The sequence below is a fragment of the Schistocerca nitens genome, chromosome 2 (genome assembly GCF_023898315.1).
Source record: "Schistocerca nitens isolate TAMUIC-IGC-003100 chromosome 2, iqSchNite1.1, whole genome shotgun sequence".
In the NCBI taxonomy this organism is placed as follows: Eukaryota; Metazoa; Arthropoda; class Insecta; order Orthoptera; family Acrididae; genus Schistocerca; species Schistocerca nitens.
Genome location: NC_064615.1, coordinates 530,004,276 through 530,012,378, shown reverse-complemented (window position 1 = coordinate 530,012,378; position 8,103 = coordinate 530,004,276). Strand labels below are relative to the sequence as shown.

The 8,103-nt window shown below is 44.7% G+C and overlaps 1 non-coding gene across 1 annotated transcript; it reads left to right on the top strand.

Moving 5' to 3' along the window:
• Positions 1-1,654: 1,654 nt before the first annotated feature.
• LOC126237709 (U4 spliceosomal RNA) lies at positions 1,655-1,792 on the top strand. Its single transcript, XR_007545169.1, has one exon. It is a non-coding gene; the product is annotated as a U4 spliceosomal RNA (small nuclear RNA).
• Positions 1,793-8,103: the final 6,311 nt, after the last annotated feature.

The window sequence follows — 8,103 nt, the reverse complement described above, 5'->3', positions numbered from 1 at the left end:
GTATCCAGCGGATGGATGTGTACTGGTGTGGACACAACCTGATGAAACCATGGACCCTGCATTTCAGCAGGGGCTCTTCAAGCTGCGTGTGCAGTTGGAATGGTATGGGCCCTCTGATACGTCTAGATATGACTCTGACATGCACGTAAGCATCCTGTCGGATCACCTGCATCCAGTCATGTCCATTGTGCTTTCTGGCGGTCTTGGGCAATTCCAGCAGGTCAATGCGACACCCCACACGTCCAGAATTGCTACAGAATGGCTCCAGGAACACTATTCTGAATTTTAACACCTCCGATAGCCTCCAAACCCCTCAGACATGAACATTATTGAGCATATTTGGGATGACTTGCAACGTGCTGTTCAGGAGAGATCTCCATGCCACGTCGAGTTGCGGCACTTCTGCGTGCTCGAGGGGGCCCTACACGATATTAGGCACGTGTCCCAGTTTCTCTGACTCTTCATGGTAGATGCTAGCGTAGCATGTACTGATGTATTTGACAATAGATAACACCAGTACAATGTCATCAGTAAGTTTCAAGTGTCATGGTCAAAACAGAGGTCGATCATGGTAGCATTGATGGTGGTCTCACAAAGGTAGCCGAAGTGTTTGGTGATTCAAGAGATTTATATATTCAAAGATTTATATCGCGTACAAGGAATTCGGAGAAACACTATGAGATAAGACACAACGCAGACAAAAGTTTGAGTTGAATGTTAGTGACGGACGCTCAATGAAGAAAACTGTGACGAAAAATAAAAGAATGACGGCTGCAAAAGTCACTGCAGAAAGCAATGTGGGTGAGTGTGTTTGTCCTTAGGGTAATTTAGGTTAAGTAGTGTGTAAGCATAGGGACTCATGACCTTAGCAGTTAAGTCCCATAAGATTTCACACACATTTGAACAACACACAAAGCAATGTGGCATTCGCGAATCCTTTTGCTATTAACTGCATGGCGAGCTGGAATTCCACAATTGAACATCAGCGACCCAGATGCCAATAATGGGAAAAGCCGAAGCATAAAACATGGACTATGGAGCAATAGAAGAAGGTAATTTGGTCGGATGAGTTTTGCTGTACATTGTTCGCAACTTCTGACCGAGTTTACAGCAATGGAAGAAAGACTTTTGGTTGGACGAGTCTTCTTGCACAAAGCTTCCAACATCTGCCCTTGTTTATATCGCAAGAGTAGAATGAGCCGGAGCCTCGGTGATGATTTCAGCAGCCTCTTCGTGGTTTTACACAGACACCATGGTTACTCTTCAAGGTTGCTTCACTTCCAAGCATTATGTGACCATTTTGGCTGATTTGTTCCTCCGTCTAGTATAATGTCTGTTCCGCAATGGTGATGCTGTGCTTCAAGATGACCAAGCCGCTTTTCACACTGGTCGTATCGTCCAGGATTAGTTTTTGTGAGCACGAGGACAAGTTATAGCATCTTCCATAGCCACTACAGTCACTTGATCTCAATATTATTTAAGCTTCGTGGTCGACTTCGGAGATTAGTGGGCTTAGTCGCTACCCACCTACAATCATCGTAATTTGCTTTTGCCTATTCTTCAGGAAGAATGACAACAGATTCCCTTGGAAACCATACAGGACCTGTATTTATCTATAACGAAATGACTGGAATCTGTTTTGGATGCCATATTAGTCATTGCGCAGTGGCAATATCGTAACCTATGAAGTGTAACTGAGGTGCGATTATTGCTAGTTGAAAACTTTTACCAATACCCCGCTTGAGATGTGAAATACCACCTCTGTGGCAATTTTTAGTAACTCCTAAGGGAGTGTTATTTCTTCTTCCCCCATGAACCATGGACCTTGCCGTTGGTGGGGAGGCTTGCGTGCCTCAGCGATACAGATGGCCGTACCGTAGGTGCAACCACAACGGAGGGGTATCTGTTGAGAGGCCAGACAAACATGTGGTTCCTGAAGAGGGGCAGCAGCCTTTTCAGTAGTTGCAAGGGCAACAGTCTGGATGATTGACTGATCTGGCCTTGTAACATTAACCAAAACGGCCTTGCTGTGCTGGTACTGCGAACGGCTGAAAGCAAGGGGAAACTACAGCCGTAATTTTTCCCGTGGACATGCAGCTTTACTGTATGATTAAATGATGATGGCGTCCTCTTGGGTAAAATATTCCGGAGGTAAAATAGTCCCCCATTCGGATCTCCGGGCGGGGACTACTCAAGAGAACGTCGTTATCAGGAGAAAGAAAACTGGCATTCTACGGATCGGAGCGTAGAATGTCAGATCCCTTAATCGGGCAGGTAGGTTAGAAAATTTAAAAAGGGAAATGGATAGGTTAAAGTTAGATATAGTGGGAATTAGTGAAGTTCGGTGGCAGGAGGAACAAGACTTTTGGTCAGGTGATTACAGGGTTATAAATACAAAATCAAATAGGGGTAATGCAGGGGTAGGTTTAATAATGAATAAAAAAATAGGAGTGCGGGTTAGCTACTACAAACAGCATAGTGAACGCATTATTGTGGCCAAGATAGACACAAAGCCCATGCCTACTACAGTAGTACAAGTTTATATGCCAACTAGCTCTGCAGATGATGTAGAAATTGATGAAATGTATGACGAGATATAAGAAATTATTCAGGTAGTGAAGGGAGACGAAAATTTAATAGTCATGGGTGACTGGAATTCGTCAGTAGGAAAAGGGAGAGAAGGAAACATAGTAGGTGAATATGGATTGGGGGGAAGAAATGAAAGAGGAAGCCGCCTTGTAGAATTTTGCACAGAGCATAACTTAATCATAGCTAACACTTGGTTCAACAATCATAAAAGAAGGTTGTATACCTGGAAGAATCCTGGAGATACTAATAGGTATCAGATAGATTATATAATGGTAAGACAGAGATTTAGGAACCAGGTTTTAAATTGTAAGACATTTCCAGGGGCAGATGTGGATTCTGACCACAATCTATTGGTTATGAGCTGCAGATTGAAAATGAATAAACTGCAAAAAGGTGGGAATTTAAGGAGATGGGACCTGGATAAACTGAAAGAACCAGAGGTTGTACAGAGTTTCAGGGAGAGCATAAGGGAACAATTGACAGGAATGGGGGAAAGAAATACAGTAGAAGAAGAATGGGTAGCTTTGAGGGATGAAGTAGTGAAGGCAGCAGAGGATCAAGTAGGTAAAAAGACGAGGGCTAATAGAAATCCTTGGGTAACAGAAAAAATATTGAATATAATTGATGAAAGGAGAAAATATAAAAATGCAGTAAATGAAGCAGGCAAAAAGGAATATAAACGTCTCAAAAATGAGGTCGACAGGAAGTGCAAAATGGCTAAGCAGGGATGGCTAGAGGACAAATGTAAGGATGTAAAGGCTTATCTTACTAGGGGTAAGATAGATACTGCCTACAGTAAAATTAAAGAGACCTTTGGAGAGAAGAGAACCACTTGTATGAATATCAAGAGCTCAGATGGCAACCCAGTTCTAAGCAAAGAAGGGAAGGCAGAAAGGTGGAAGGAGTATATAGAGGGTTTATACAAGGGTGATGTACTTGAGGACAGTATTATGGAAATGGAAGAGGATGCAGATGAAGATGAAATGGGAGATAAGATACTGCGTGAAGAGTTTGACAGAGCACTGAAAGACCTGAGTCGAAACAAGGCCCCGGGAGTAGGCAACATTCCATTAGAACTACTGATGGCCTTGGGAGAGCCAGTCATGACAAAACTCTACCATCTGGTGAGCAAGATGTATGAGACAGGCGAAATACCCACAGACTTCAAGAAGAATATAATAATTCCAATCCCAAAGAAAGCAGGTGTTGACAGATGTGAAAATTACCGAACTATCAGTTTAATAAGTCACAGCTGCAAAATACTAACACGAATTCTTTACAGACGAATGGAAAACTGGTAGAAGCGGACCTCGGGGAAGATCAGTTTGGATTCCGTAGAAATGTTGGAACACGTGAGGCAATACTAACCTTACGACTTATCTTAGAAGAAAGATTAAGAAAAGGCAAACCTACGTTTCTAGCATTTGTAGACTTAGAGAAAGCTTTTGACAACGTTAAGTGGAATACTCTTTTTCAAATTCTGAAGGTGGCAGGGGTAAAATACAGGGAGCGAAAGGCTATTTACAATTTGTACAGAAACCAGATGGAAGTTATAAGAGTCGAGGGGCATGAAAGGGAAGCAGTGGTTGGGAAAGGAGTGAGACAGGGTTGTAGCCTCTCCCCGATGTTATTCAATCTGTATATTGAGCAAGCAGTAAAGGAAACAAAAGAAAAATTCGGAGTAGGTATTAAAATTCATGGAGAAGAAGTAAAAACTTTGAGGTTCGCCGATGACATTGTAATTCTGTCAGAGACAGTAAAGGACTTGGAAGAGCAGTTGAACGGAATGGACAGTGTCTTGAAAGGAGGATATAAGATGAACATCAACAAAAGCAAAACGAGGATAATGCAATGTAGTCAAATTAAATCGGGTGATGCTGAGGGGATTAGATTAGGAAATGAGACACTTAAAGTAGTAAAGGAGTTTTGCTATTTAGGGAGTAAAATAACTGATGATGGTCGAAGTAGAGAGGATATAAAATGTAGACTGGCAATGGCAAGGAAATCGTTTCTGAAGAATAGAAAATTGTTAACATCGAGTATAGATTTAAGTGTCAGGAAGTCGTTTCTGAAAGTATTTGTATGGAGTGTAGCCATCTATGGAAGTGAAACATGGACGATAACCAGTTTGGACAAGAAGAGAATAGAAGCTTTCGAAATGTGGTGCTACAGAAGAATGCTGAAGATAAGGTGGGTAGATCACGTAACTAATGAGGAGGCATTGAATAGGATTGGGGAGAAGAGAAGTTTGTGGCACAACTTGACTAGAAGAAGGGATCGGTTGGTAGGACATGTTTTGAGGCATCAAGGGATCACAAATTTAGCATTGGAGGGCAGCGTGGAGGGTAAAAATCGTAGAGGGAGACCAAGAGATCAATACACTAAGCAGATTCAGAAGGATGTAGGTTGCAGTAGGTACTGGGAGATGAAGAAGCTTGCACAGGATAGAGTAGCATGGAGAGCTGCATCAAACCAGTCTCAGGACTGAAGACCACAACAACAAGATTAGTCATTATAATGTGTGGTGTTTTTTGTGTTTCCATATTTTTTCCACCTCTTTTATGTGTCTTTTTGCTGAGCATCTTGTAATTTTCGTGCAGTCATCTTCTGAAATACCGTGTTGTTGTTGTGGTCTTCAGTCCTGAGACTGGTTTGATGCAGCTCTCCATGCTGCTCTATCCTGTGCAAGCTTCTTCATCTTCCAGTACCTACTGCAGCCTACATCCTTCTGAATCTGCTTAGTGTATTCATCTCTCGGTCTCCCTCTACGATTTTTACCCTCCACGCTGCCCTCCAATACTAAATTGGTGATCCCTCGATGTCTCAGAATATGTCCTACCAACCGATCCCTTCTTCTAATCAAGTTGTGCCACAAGCTCCTCTTCTCCACAATTATATTCCGTAGATACTTATAAATAATCTGGTATTAACGGCGCCGGGGTCTATGGCTTCGTCAAACGACGACGTACAGCACCTCTCCTCTTCCTTCCGACCGGAAGTTGAAATTTGAAACCTGTTCTTCTATAAAGATCAGAAAAGCAGGTGGGGTGACATTGCACTAGCGCACGTCAGCTACCTCAGCTAAGTGGACAAGTCTATTGACTGTGCTGTCTCCGGTACTCAGAGCAGCGTTCCGCACTTTGGCTGGTAGCTACTTAATGAACATTGATCCACCTGCAGTAGGCGCGGATCGCGCGAGGCATTGTCAGCAGAGTTTACCGGAGTCTGTACACCGCAGACGGCAGACAAAGGCGTGTAGCGAGCGCGCGCGTCGCGCCGTTCCCTGGGCGACGCCCCGCAGACTGCGCTCTGCTCGGGCGAAGACAATGCGACGCGCGGACGCTTTCTCCGGCCGCCTCTCCAACAGGCGCGACACACGCCGACGCCGATGCCGCGAGATGCGCGCCTCCATAGGCGGGCGTTGCCAGGCGTGAAACAACAATGAAGTGTGCACTTGGCGTCGAGGGCGCTCCTGGGCCCCGTCTGCGCTGCTGCCGCACTCCCAGGGTATGGGGAAGAAACAGCGGGCGCAGCTGAGGCGGACACAGTTGCTGGAGGAGCCATCACCTGTGCTGCTATATTTTTGCAGGGCTCCTATCCTGCAAGATCACTACAGGAGGAGCGGTTATTTGTAGCGTCTTCATTCCTAAATAGTCATTCTGGTCTGAGGCGATCAACGGCGCTGCTTCTAGCATCGTTACTAAGAAGAGAACCATACGAACTTGCCCTCGACGATTTTGTTCATACCGACAGGCCGTGCAGTGCATTATTATGAATTCAACGTAGGTCAACAGAAAGACGCAACTACCGATGATTTTCGAGAAAATGGGTCCACAACCGATGATATTGAGGTCGCAACCAAATGGTTGGAGATGCATATTTGTTGTGTTGTGGACATACCAATAACGTAACTCATTGTAACTGTTCGAAGTGATGACCGCCAGTCTCAGTGCACGCATGGCAACGTTGTATAAAGTTCTGCCCCTATCTGTCAACGATCCCGTATGTTTGTTGTACCAGGAGACTGTCTGAGACCCAACTCGCTTTAATTGTTCATGAGACACAGAAAATATTAGATACAGGCTCTCATGTAGATTACATTTTCCATGGCATCCGGAAGGCGTTCGATACATTTCCGCACTGTCGCCTGATAAACAAAGTAAGAGCCTACGGGAAATCAGACCAGCTGTGTGGCTGGATTGAAGAGTTTTTAGCAAACAGAACACAGCATGTTGTTCTCAATGGAGAGACGTCTACAGACCTTAAACTAATCTCTGGAGTGCCACAGGGGAGTGTTATGGGACCATTGCTTTTCACAATATATATAAATGACATAGTAGATAGTGTCGGAAGTTACATGCGGCTTTTCGCGGATGATACTGTAGTATACAGAGAAGATGCAGCATTGGAAAATTGCAGCGAAATGCAGGAAGATCTGCAGCGGATAGGCACTTGGTGCAGGGAGTGGCAACTGACCCTTAACATAGACAAATGTAATGTATTGCGAATACATAGAAAGAAGGATCCTTTATTGTATGATTATATGATAGCAGAACAAACACTGGTAGCAGTTACTTCTGTAAAATATCTGGGAGTATGCGTACGGAACGATTTGAAGTGGAATGATCATATAAAATTAATTGTTGGTAAGGCGGGTGCCAGGTTGAGATTCATTGGGAGAGTCCTTAGAAAATATAGTCCATCAACAACGGAGGTGGCTTACAAAACACTCGTTCGGCCTATACCTGAGTATTGTTCATCAGTGTGGGATCCGTACCAGGCCGGGTTGACAGAGGAGATGGAGAAGATCCAAAGAAGAGTGGCGCGTTTCGTCACAGGGTTATTTGGTAAGCGTGATAGCGTTACGGAGATGTTTAGCAAACTCAAGTGGCAGACTCTGCAAGAGAGGCGCTCTGCATCGCGGTGTAGCTTGCTGTCCAGGTTTCGAGAGGGTGCCTTTCTGGATGAGGTATCGAATATATTGCTTCCCCCTACTTATACCTCCCGAGGAGATCACTAATGTAAAATTAGAGAGATTCGAGCGCGTACGGAGGCTTTCCGGCAGTCGTTCTGCCCGCGTACCATACGCGACTGGAACAGGAAAGGGAGGTAATGACAGTGGCACGTAAAGTGCCCTCCACCACACACCGTTGGGTGACTTGCGGAGTATAAATGTAGATGTAGGGGACAGGTAGCTTGACCCCTATAAAGCAAGTCTTCATCTGTTTACGGGGTTTCATACACCAACATCTTGAAATAATCAAAATGGCTCTGAGCACTATGGGACTCAACATCTATGGTCATCAGTCCCCTAGAACTTAGAACTACTTAAACCTAACTAACCTAAGAACATCACACAACACCCAGCCATCACGAGGCAGAGAAAATCCCTGACCCCGCCGGGAATCGAACCCGGGAACCCGGGCGTGGGAAGCGAGAACGCTACCGCACGACCACGAGATGCGGGCTCTTGAAATAATCCCGGAGGATAAGTCCAGAGGAGTAAGCTCCGGC